This window comes from Diuraphis noxia, unplaced genomic scaffold, assembly GCF_037042655.1.
Source record: "Diuraphis noxia isolate RWA-SAM2 unplaced genomic scaffold, SU_Dnox_SAM2 contig0005, whole genome shotgun sequence".
NCBI classification, from domain to species: domain Eukaryota; kingdom Metazoa; phylum Arthropoda; class Insecta; order Hemiptera; family Aphididae; genus Diuraphis; species Diuraphis noxia.
The window spans coordinates 49,127,880-49,141,239 of record NW_028301715.1 but is presented as its reverse complement, the minus strand read 5'-3'; the positions used below and the strand labels follow the sequence as shown (position 1 = coordinate 49,141,239).

Sequence of the window (13,360 nt, the reverse complement as noted above, 5' to 3'; positions counted from 1 at the left end):
GTCAAATGTATATTTCATTACACACCTACTCCATCTACAGAGATAGTTCCAGCTGTTTTCCCCCCTGCAGATACGTATCTACTTAAACATTATGTTTAGGTACAGTGATAATATTATAGTTAATATATTCAAACATTATAGCATATCAACATGTTCATAATATTTACATTTTAAAACAATTTAATCATAATACTATTATATGATGTTTATGGATTATAATATATAGGTATTAGAGCTGTACTTAAGGAAGGGTTTGCGGCGCTATTATATTGAAATTTCTACGTTAAAAATTGTTTTCATGTAATAAAAATTATTTATTATTCAAATAAATGAATAAGTGAATAAAACGGGCCAAGGCCTAATGGTAAATAATAATTATAAATTAAATTATGACTAATATGCGCAATGTTTTATCATTAAATTAAGTCTAACACAACAAATATTAAATAATAATATAACAGGTAATACAAATCTACAGTTTAATTATGCTCATAATTAACATTAAAATTAAAATATTAAAAAAAAAAACACGAGTGGAACTTTGTAGATGATTTTTTTAAAATTCTGTTGTGGTAATGGGCCAATCCATTGTTATATTAAAAAAAAAAAAAACTGAGTAAATAAGCGGAATAATATACTGCGACTGAACGTAAAATTTGATATTTTATGCGTCACTAAGTTAGAAACTATAGAGCGTGTTAGGTAGGTATAACGTCTATTTATTAAAAAATTAATGTTTTATTAGTAATTAAAATTGGAATATTTATTAGTTATTACCTAGGCCTTAGCACGAATTATCAAACACCTGTGTTGAAATCGATAGTTTTATCAATTTTTATTCTAGTAGGTGAGTAATAAGTTACCCAAATAGTTACCCACTTACAATTGAACAAAACATTATTTTAATACTGGTCAACTATAACCTAACTACTAAAAAGTTGGCCTTAATTATATACATCTGTTAGGTTAGTGCCAGTGGCTTTGTTTCTATACTTAAAATATGATAACAGTAATCTGTTGATAATTAATGAAACTTAACTTATAAAATCGTATGTGAGACCCAATAAAAAAGTAATTATTGAATAACAAATATATACCTAGTCAAGACGTTTATATATTAAAAATTTAAAAGCCATCACATATTATTCCGTTTTATTATAATGTACTGAATAAGTGTGTTTGCTTTAAATTTAAATGGATAAATCGGTAAACTTATTGACAAAATATAAAATATATTTATTTTTTTAAATACGTGTTCATTAATTTGTTGTCAAATGTACAATAGTAAAAATATATAACTGGAGCGTTCCAATTTTTCGCATATTTTTTGTCCGAGAAAAATTATAACATGTTACTGTAATATGTATAGTTGGGAACAGCTATGCAATTCTTTCAATTATTAAGCCGTATAGGAGATTTATAAACGCAATATGTATTTTTTTTCATGAATAAAAAAAGGATAAAAAGTTAGGAATCGTCTTACTTGTGGTTTTTACCTCACTATTTTTAAGATAAAAAAAAATCTAATAAATTTAAAATTATATTCTACATTTTACACACGGCTGAAAACCAGCGGGAAAAAACTGTAGTTTTATGTCTTTCCTTAATCTAAACACATGGTGTTGGAGTTTAAACTGTGGAAGCGCTTCTCTTTTAAGAAGTCTAAGAAGAAAGCAAATACCAACCTGTAAAACAGATCTGTTTTCTCGTGTGTCATTTTTATTTTAATAGAATGTATAGTTATTATTCAGCCAAGTGTTCTTTTTTTCGGTCTCTAAACTTGACATTTTTTTTTCCTGGGAATTTATTATTTTAAGTGCAGAAACACTATTCGCAGGTTCACTTGTTATTGTGCTTAATTAAATCGGATATTCTCCCTTCTCAAATTCTGCCTATAAAATATATTAAATTAGTAAGTTTTCTTCTTGTATGGTTAGTGGGAAATCCTACTATCTCTATACCAAGTTCTAAAATTCCCGAAAGTTATTTTTCACTTATATTGTACCTATTCAAAATAGATAGTTCACCTTCATTATAGTACGCTTCTATGTATATTTTATAATTTAAAATTCTATCTAATATTCTTACATTATATTCATTATATTCATTACAACTTTCTAGTTTCCATAACGGTATTATTATTATTTATCATTCGTATTATTTGTAACAAATCCATGGTAATTACATTATTTAAGAGGGATAGTTTTAAACGTCGAGGGTACTAAGAACGTCTAAGTGTTCAGACTAACCACTCAGATCTGCTAATTCAAAATATGAAAAATTATAGAGATTAAAAATCAACATTTCAAGTAGTAGAGGTTAGTAAGTCGAACAATACCGGAGGTGTGTAATCCCAAGTATGACGTTTTTATTTTTAATTTTCTAGTGGCGCGGTCGTGTGTGCGTTATATTATTCATAATTATAATTATCGCGTGCTATAAATGTCAAAAAATACGAATAGTGTAATATTTTAGGTTTCTATAAAAACGAATAATCCATCTTACAATATATAGGTGATACGGATATGGATAAACGTGACAAACGAAAATAGTTTATAATATATTGTGTTCGATACTTACCGTGTATTTCGATTGCAATCGTGAGATGCGCGCTGCAGTCACTGCAGCCCTGCGGACTGAGAATAATATGGAAAAACATTAAAATTATGCGAATTGGCGGTGGATATTGTGAGGATATATGCTCCGTAAAGTGCCATTATTCGCGTCGCACAGATACAAAAAAGAAAAAAGAAAAAAGAAAAAAACACGCAGATAAACATAATTTAACGTGTCCCTGTGTTATCCGGAGGGTCTGACGACTTAACCGAAAATCGTGTAAATCGATAAACACGGTCTGAAAGTCCTCCCCGTGACGCTTTATGAATAATTTATTATCGACGAAGGTATATTTTTATCGTCGAAAAAAAAGAGCAAAGGTCACGACTAGACATAGTGGGCGTGTACAAAAAAAGACGTTTTTTATTTGTAGTGAAAAACACTAATTTTCTCAATTATTTTCTAGCGTATTTTTTTTTTATATATTTTGAAGCACAAACGCTAAGATAACTAATAAAGTAATAATAACATATTGTTAAAAAAAAGGCGATTATTATCGTGGACTTACAATAATAATGAGGGATACGCTCCATATAATTTCTATGTGACTATACGTTCCTCACTATTTTAAATGCTTATAAAATTATAATTGATATCGTTAGACTCTAGACTGCACTTGAGTGTGTAGTCGATAAAATATATGATCAGCATTCTTTACACGATGAAAAATTATTTTATACTTTTATTATATTTTGAAAACAATGTATAGTTTAATTATCACTGCAATATGCAAGGAATATCAAATTTTTTTGAAATACCTATGTAAAAAAATTATAATTATTACCTTGAAAATATGTATTAAGACTAACGAGTCATAAAAATTATTGAAAATATATACAATATTTTGAATTCACGTACAAAGCTCCACTTAAATAAACTTATAATAGACAATTCAATAGTTGGTATTAATAATGTACACTAACTTATCAAACATTCAAACATTTCGGTGGCTATCGCTGAAAAAAATCAAAAATCTATAAAATCACTGCCACTGAATTAAGTAAAAAACTCGATAAGTATTTAAAAAAAAATCGTTTCCATAATTTAAATACTATTTAAACTATTTTGAAGTGATTTGAATTACACGAAACTTTTAAAAAGTAAACTCAGGTGTGCCAATAACAAGGCCATTTAGATAATCGTATTTTGATCGAAAACTACCATCGCGTACGGCAAAACTAATAAAATAAATATAAAACCGTGCCAGAGTTATAATATTGTCTGATCTAGTTTGATAGATTTATCGTTGACGGATCGACGCGGAAAATGTCTTTTGGTTGCATTATTAAAGCCTACAGGTAGGTACACATAATCATGCCATTTTTCAGATTTTTTTTTTCTTCCAGCACAAGACGTTGATCGATTTTTCCTCTTTGAAATATGGAATAAAACAATTTTTTTCTACCGACTTCGGCTTACACGCCCGCGAAACTCACCTGCGTAGTTGATGACACGGCGGCGGTGGCGACGGCGGACGACGGCCGGAACAACGACAATACGAGTATTATTATCGTCCATGTTCGAGATAATTTCCGGGTGTCACTTCCGGTGGCTAGCACTGAGGCGACGGCGATCCGACAACGACGACATCGGAGTTATCATGACACTGCGATAATATTAAAAAACGGTATACCCAAATCGATTTGTCGACGCGGCGCAATCGTGAGATTATTATCGTTTTAATTTTTTTTTATCGGTTTTTATGCGTAGCGACTAGTGCACTAGAAAATCGTAGTGTTATGCAATAATATTATATAAAATACTTATAATGTGAATTGCTATTATCATCGAACTGCGGGTGGCCCGAAAATCGTTGAGTGGAAGACGAAAAAAAACGAAATATGTCGCAGAAGACGAAGGACGCGACGACTCACGCGCACAATCACCGTCGAACAGATAATATCATTTTGTCGCTCGATATTATGGCGGTGGCAACGGCGTTAATTCCGAACGCGTTAACGATACATTTCCTGTACACGGTGGCCTATTCATGTTTCCATTTACACACTACATAATATCGTCTGCGACACACTACACTCAGATCGAGGGTCACGTGTTCGTTGTTGAATACCTATCTAGTTCATAAAATATTATTGTGATACGTCATGATGAATATAAGGTACCCCTACTCCGTCATAACGTGCCCACTCGGATGAAATATTTTTCTGCGTTTCGAACGAATATTCGAACGCACAGGCGACTATGATTTATATATTATGTACCTACTTTGTGAGAACCGAAGTTGGTTCAAAATACTGCAGCGTTATAATCATATATTTTGGTCGTCAGGGGCGGACTGGTCCAGGGTGCTATACACCGCAAGTAGCACCCCGAGCCACCATTTGTATTTATGATCCGGGCTGCCGATTACCACTGTCGGGGGGCCCTTTTTAATTTAACTCTTATTGTAATTTTGAATATAGAAAGATAAATATTATAATAGACATGTATACAGTTCTGTTATTATTATATTTATAATATAACATTATTGTACCACTCCTAATTTTTGAAAAAAATATACGGACCCCTAATTAATTTTGCACCCCGAGCTAAAAAATAGCCAGTCCACCTCTGTTGGTCGTACGAGTAGGTGCATATCATATTGTTATATAGGTTCATGATATCTGAATGAAATAAAAAGATTTTTCTAAAGGGATGAGTATTGTTTTTAAGTGTTCTTTTATCAGTATTCCGAATAGACGAGTGACGAGAGAATTTAAATCTCGCAAAATGTTTTGATATATATTTTATACAGGGTGATTCTTTTATCAAACAACACTCATTATTTCAAAAACTATTGACTTTTTTCAAATTTTTTTTACTCAAAATTGTAGATCCATCTTGTTCTAGAACAAATATATTTTTTAAATATTTTCACCCTTATTATATTTATCAGGTAAACCATTGTTAACTTTTGATTTTCAAATGACAACCTATACTTAAAATTTCATAAACTAAAAAGGCTACTTTTTCAATGAATTTTCACGTTTAAATTTTCATTTTTCGTTAATCCGTTAGCCTCCCAAAGTTGGGTAGTATTTGTGTGTTATAGGTATATGTTGGGTGTTGTTTACACACAAACACCATATGAGTGTAGTTTGATAAAAGAATCACCCTGTATAATTATAATGTATTATTTTTGGATTACTAAGTCTTATTCCGACTGAGTTACAAACAGACGCATCTGAATAGTCTGAATAATTATGCTTGTTTTTGAATATTCGTTATAGCGATGGCGAAACAAGTGGAAAGTTTGGGAACCGTTGCACCCACACACTTAATTACATTAATTCGGTAACAATCACATATATACAATACAACTAGATTGCTTCATGTTGAATTCGGTAAAATGGTCGACCGCATTAATCAAAGAGGCTCATGTTTACAATTTGTTCGTTGGAATGTAACCCCTAAGGACTAGGTACGACAAATATATCCAAAATAAGTACATAAATGAGATTTTATACATTTCTACCACTGATATAGGTAGATACTTTATGGTGGCACAACGGCCTATGTTTGATCGCAGCGCTGAGCGGAGTCAAATGTTCATATCAAATCTGACAAACAGTCACATACAGGCCGCCCTCTACACAATATGGATAGTATATAAATAGATAAGACATCCGCCTATATGCATACCTATTGTACACGGTATGCCGTGAGCGAAGAGGTCTACTGGTTACCATAATGGTCATATGCGGTCACAGATGGTTTATGAATTTATGATGGATACAATTTTCAATCAATCTGACTTGAGCCAATTTTTGAACAAAATACGATAATAAATTTTAATATTATTTATTTAAAATGGCGTATAAATGTTCATGTTGCGATGCCACCTCCAAAAATAATGACAAACGTACCTTGTCTTGTTATTAGTAAAATAAACATTTTATCGAATTAACATACATTGTTGGTTATTCTATTATTCATACCAATAAAATGTAAACGATCGAACATGTTATTAACTTATAAGCAATTTAATGAAAATAATAAATAACGTCGTCACTTTCCGAGTTTTTCCCTTCAATGTGCGACTAAAATTGTGTTTTCGTCACCACTTATGGCCGATACCACACCTTAATATTATAATTAATCAATTTGGTAACTATATAGTATGCTCACACTATAGTCACACTTGAACACACGGTGTGTTCTATTCATGTATATATTATTATCTATGCCTCTACAGCATTATGATAGCTGAACTCTCATACCATGTTACCATCATATACTAATAATAATAAGTAATAACTAAACAATAATTAACAGATAAACAAAAATAATTCATTAATTTATTCTAGAATATCATGATTATTGCGTGGAATCTTAAAAAATCGAGGGACTCTTAAACATTGATCATATTGCACATCATCAAAATATAATATATACATTACAAAGGCCCTATGGCTTTCTTTTAACTCTTGATAAGAACATCCAGAGCCATATCATATCCGTGCTCGTTGTGCAACCATAATAGTATCCACATCACTACATCCGTTATTTCTACAATTCGGTCCTAATCAATGCGCGACGAAAACTAAAAAAACGAGAAACCGAAAAGAGAACCGCTCTTTGATAACAAAAGTCGGCCATTTCCAATAAGGCTTCAAGACATTACATATATTCTGTGCAGGAGACAATTTATGGGTTGTCTCCCCCCCCCCCCCCCATTGACCAAGATCGATTTGATATGTACCCATGACGTGGTAACCGGTCGTCGTGCGCGTGCGTGCAGTGGGAGTTGAACCCCATCGCTGTGGATCGAACTAAGAGATTTCAGACTTTTTGGACGCAAAAAACGCGCAGTGGCGTTCAATCGTGACAAACAGATTGTTTGACGAGAGGGCCGGTAGAACAATTACACGAAGTGTATATATATAGGTACGACCAAATGTATATATATATATATATAATATATGTATATAGGGCGATAAACGCGTTTCTATACCATTATTATCGGCTCCCGACGCGACGACGACGTGCGATATATATATATAATATATAAATGTATAATATTATATATATTGTTCGCGCAATGAGTCGACTCGTAAAGCCCGACTTAAGCGATAGCAAACGCTTGCTTGTACGTGTCCTGCACAGCGATTATAACTTTTTTCGGATTCGTAACTTTTTTTACTCTTTTTTTTTCGCTTTGTTTCTTATCAACTCTTAAAAGCACATTAAACGATTCGGTATCGGTTTTTTTTTATTTTCGTCGTCGACTTTTTTGCTTGCCTGCCTGCGCTCGTGGTGGATCGCAAAACACTTATATATGTATTACTAGTGTACAGGTTGATTTTTTTAAGTATGTCCATGCTATGTTTATGGTTAAATTTCAGATTTTTGGAATGTTTTGATACACTTGAAGACCATTTTTCGAATCATTGAAATTTTTTTGCGCCTATCATAGGTGGTCCTGTGACAATGCAAACTTCAGTTTTTTTTAACAGAAATATTTTTTTTTTTTTGTAATAAGCTGATTTTTTTTCTTGAGAATTTTGATGTATCTAAATCAAAATTTAAGCTAGTATAGTTTTTGAGTTATTTAACTCTGTGTTTTAAGGATAATATAATACGCCAATTGTATTAGAAAGTTATTAGATGATTTGATAAGTTAGCAATTGTTATTGATTTATCAACATGAATAATTTGTAAAAATGTTTCAAGTATGATAAATAGGTACTACATCTAACATTACTTATAATTTTTATTTTTTTTTACATTTTATTAACTCAGAAACTACTCATCCGAATTTGAATCTAGGTACATTGAATTTTTCAAAAAAATTATTCGCCAAATAATTTTCAGAAAAAAGGGAGTTCTCATCTGAAAAATAGAAGTTGGTATCGCCACAGGATACTCCCAAAGTAGTAGAAAAAATATCAGAAATTTGAAAGCACGGTCTTAAAAAAGTTCAAAAATCATAATTTGAATAAATTAATGGGAAAAATGGCGGTTAGCGTGCATAAAAACCACCCTGTATATTTCTATTACTATTTATTATATAATACTATAATATGCGTTTTCAACCATTCCACTTGTACAGAATTCGACCTCATCACGCGTGTGAGTTCTCACAGCTATATTGTATGCATTTCGAATAAACGAGTGTCGACCCTACGCAAACATATTATAATACGGTTTGTTTTCATTAGTCGCTTTTCGTTAACAACGTAGGTATAATATAATGACACATCGTTATAAAATAATATACCACTAGGTATGTATAGGTAATAATACCTATGCCCTGTATATAGGTTCAAAATAATATACTGTAATACAACACAGATAGACATCGGTGGTGACCTTTTATGACAATCATAATTTAAATTAATTACAGTAGACGTCATAATATATTATTATTATATTATCTAGATTATTGATCATCTAAAATGACGGCAAAACACCGTAACGAACGGTCGTGTTCCATATTTTGGCATTCGGTGGAGGTTGAGCTTGCTCAAACGATATTAAATTTCTTTACGCAGCGAATCTTATTATAGGTACGCTTTTTTGTGTTTCACAAAATGGCGATGAACTTTTACCACGACACAGGCGTAAGTTTAAAATAGAAAAAAAACATTTATCTAGATTTACACAAATTTTTAGACTTTTATTTGTATAGATAATAGTTCAAAATTTAAGTGTGTATTTAATATACTATATATGCTATTTGCAATGAGAGGGAAGAGACTATTTATTTGTCGTGTTCATAAGAAATTGTTACAAATAACATAATTTTTCTTTGCAAAATTAAAAACTTTTTACTATTAATTCACCTAAAGGTCAACACCATTTGCAGAGTTGCTCTCATTCGAGTAAATTAATAAAAGCGTGTAATTAAATAATGTAATTGAATGTATTTATTATACTGTGAAACTTCTATACTGCGAAGTTTCAACGGGCAACAAAAGAAATTCGTTTAATACAATTAAATAGATTTGGTTGAGATACTTAAAAATATTTCGTTAAACGAAAAATTACGTTTGATGGAGGTTTGCCCGTATTATATTATATATTTATAATATAGTTAATCATAAGTTATATTATTCTTTAATAAAATTATACCATAATAGTTTTATGAAAATAAAAAATAAATATGAAAACGAGGAATTCCCGCAAAGGCACGTTCAATTACGCCATACTACTACTAATAATAATACTCGACACCGAAAAGTAAATAAAAACAATATATATGTCTGTCTTCGACGTTATAATGGCTTTTTTCGTAGGTATAAGTCACGTAATATGTTGTCAAGTGACAAATTATTGATCAACGCCCATTGTTCGCTTTGTTTAAGAATTGATCACCTCCAAGACGATCAAATGTGTGTTTAAACTTAAGTATGTACCTAGTTAAAATAATTGTCCGGGAGAATAATAAAAAAAAAAAAAAAACATTAATAATTATACTTGAACTTTACTGCGCATAACATTATGGTGTTATGTAAATTATTTTAAGTTATCTAAAATTACATAGTGATATGATGTGAAAATAGGTTTTTTTTTTTTTGGCCTGCACGTATTATTAAGCGTTATATTAGAGGTTAAATATAAAAAACATATATTTTTTTTTGTTCAGCTGAAAAAAAAAACTAACTGATAAAACACGAAATAACTATACAGATATAATAATTTAAGTATCAACACAAATTGGTGTATAACTTTTATTTATGTTTTGGAAACCATGAAACATACCTATATACCTATTGAAATGTATCAAATTAATTAATATTTTATTTATATTCAATTGAAATTGATCGTAGTGAATTTTATCGAAACAAACTGTTTGATAAGTAATTAAACACTAATGGAAATATTCAAAATGAATAAAAATAAATGTTATGAAATGAATAATGATATGCACCAATATATTAGTATTTGAAGAGAAACCATTTCAAAAGTTTTGAAACTCAATTGATAATTTGTAGTTTTAAGCTCTTATAAGTTGTATATTTTTTTTTTACACGACTTACATTATTAACGCTGTTCTATTGGTCCATTCCAAGAAAATCACCGTGACTTATAGTCACAATTCCAGAGGAACTCTTAAAGCTCAACTCTAGTTACTGAAATTATTTCCTCCTGAGTAGAATGTAATCGGCTTAGTTGGACAGTAAAAGAAAAGACTTATAATTGTGATTTAATCTCTCCAGACGGACAGAGAAAGGAAGGACCAGCGCGTAACGCGGTTTGAAATAAGCATAACATTCGCGAAAAGAATGAAATGAGAACGGTGACTTTACTATAAAAATTTCAATATCATCGAGGTTAATATTTTTGTTTTTAATATTTTTTGTCGATAACAACTGCCTCGACTGGGGATATCGACTTCAATAAATTGTAAAAAATTACTAATTTAGTGATACATTGTTACTCTATAAGTAGAAACTTATAACTGTTGTAGTGGCATGTGCCAATTAATAATAACTGACAAATATTACTTCTTTTAGCTAAATGTTTAAATTGCGTAATATTAGGCCAACGAATCAAATGAGGTGAGGCAGCACTTTATAAAATAATATTTAAGGACGTAAGCACCACAGTAGAGGGACAGTGCGGGTTTCGAGTGAGAGACGATATAATATGTTTGTAAACGTTTCATAGAGACCCGTATTTTTGTGTGTTTTTTTATGTTTAATAAAGTTATTCAAAACAGTATTAATTGTTCATCGATTATTTTGTGTACCATCGAGAGATAGGTATACTACATAACAATATCGTTTAGTTGAGAAAATTCGTATAAAACTAATAGTAACATACATAATAGCAGGTTAATACGCATTATACATTTATAATACATATTATATTATATTTTTATGGACACGTTTTTTTATTTTAATATAAAGGTTCTGAATCTCTGAGGAATCTGAGAACAATGGTATATAATACCGAAGTGTATGCTATTGTTATTTTCTATGCATGTTTAATATACGTGAAAAAAAATGATACTTTGACGTACCTACGAACGTTGGACGTTGGGGAGTATTTTAAATTACGTCCCACATCAGTTATATAACTCATTTCGTATTTTGACATTTAATAAGTTTTATGATGGCTATACTGTGCGAATAGGTACTCGCTACTTTGTTTCTGATAATGTAAATGTCAAAACACATCCTTAAACTTAACTTATTAAAATAAATTGTTTATGGTCAAAAACTGTATGCATAAAATGAATATTTAATGTGGCTGTGTGTACATTTTATAATTTGTATTGTTTTAACAATGTTAACTTCGTCTCTCGTTTTAACAAAACTTTTTTTCTGTTATCCTTAACACACATAATTGTGTTAAGATGGAAAGTTAATATAGTAATTAAAAACCTTTTTTCCCATTCAAATAAAAAATAATGATGCAATGACGTATTATATAAGGTGTAACTGATAGAACTGACTTTTGGACTAACTTTTTTTCACATTAATATTGTTTTTATTTTTTTATTCATTAAGTGAACCTAGCACTGCATGTATAATAAATTGTTTTCGGTAAATTAATTTGGAACGCAATAACTTTTTTAAAAATATGATTTTTGAGAATTTTCTGACATGAGTATATTTCTTAAATTATTTATTTATCATATAATACTAAAAAATTTTGCCATAAGATGGATTGGCATTTTTTTTTTTTTTTGGTCAGGTGTTTCTGTTACACTCTGTATATTATTGACACTATTCTAGAAACAAAATTCCACTGGAAATTAGGTCATCTTGCTCTTAATGTAGTAATAATATAAATTTTTTGGTACCTTAATTTTTTAGAAAAAATATAAATTCAACTTAAAATATTTTCATAGATTAATAATGAACGATAGGCATTAAAAATTAGCACTTTGTCGACATACATTATTATTATTTTTCACTTTCAGAAAAATCAAATTTTTACAAATTTTTCCAAAATTGTTCGCTTTTCATAATAATATTAAGCTAACGAAAATTGTTAGTAATTATTTAAACCTTTATCTATTTTATATGATATCAGTTCGTCAGTTCTATTTATTTGTTATACATCTATATATTTTCACGTAGTTGCCAGATTGTATTTATTCTTTTCAGAATCATTCAAGAGTTACTATCTATATTTAATTAAAAATATAACATGCCTCCATTTTTTTTAGTTTTCAAATTATTTTAATATAAAATGTATACAGAATTACGACTTTTTAATATTTTGTGAACAATTTTTGTTCAGTTTCTTTGCTCTTTCATACAGTAAATAAGTGGTACTTAGTATCCGATTCCTCTCTCTAGTACCTAGTTGGACGACACTGTTTCTCAATGGCACTTGTTTTCTCTTTTTATTTCATTTTAAAGTTGGTAAGGGTTTTCGATGTGATAAATAATAAAATATTTAAGTCAGTACAGCGACAGCGACAAATAGATTTTCAAAAGCAAAGTATATTTTATTTTAACGTATTCATTCAAAATATAGGCTCTCGTAAGTCACCCGATTCAAAAAAATTATGGTTTAAAATTTTTGAAAGCCATCATACTGCTGCAAGGATCTAATTTTGTTTGAATATTATAAACTGACATTGAAATCGAGGTTGTTGTGTATTTGTTTATTTTTCTTATACTGATTAAACATTTTAATATATTTTCGACTGGCGGATGGAATGATAAAATCCACGTCCATAATATGAATGTATATATACATCGAGTCATAAATTTATACGCGAATCTCACAAGACGTGTAGTACTCAATGCGCAATTACTTTGATGAAATTTCTGAATCCAAT

General features: G+C 30.1%; 1 protein-coding gene across 2 annotated transcripts in view; it reads right to left on the bottom strand.

Moving 5' to 3' along the window:
* The window catches only part of LOC107173393 (uncharacterized), a 137,611-nt gene that overhangs the window by 53,391 nt on the left and 70,860 nt on the right, over positions 1-13,360 (bottom strand). Inside the window, exon 1 of one of the 2 annotated variants that reach the window (XM_015523915.2) lies at positions 4,053-4,578. The exons of the other annotated variant lie outside the window; for it this stretch is intronic. The gene's annotated coding sequence lies outside the window, so the exon portion shown is untranslated. Of the gene's footprint in view, positions 1-4,052; positions 4,579-13,360 lie in introns of those variants that run through there. 2 annotated transcript variants of the gene reach the window in all.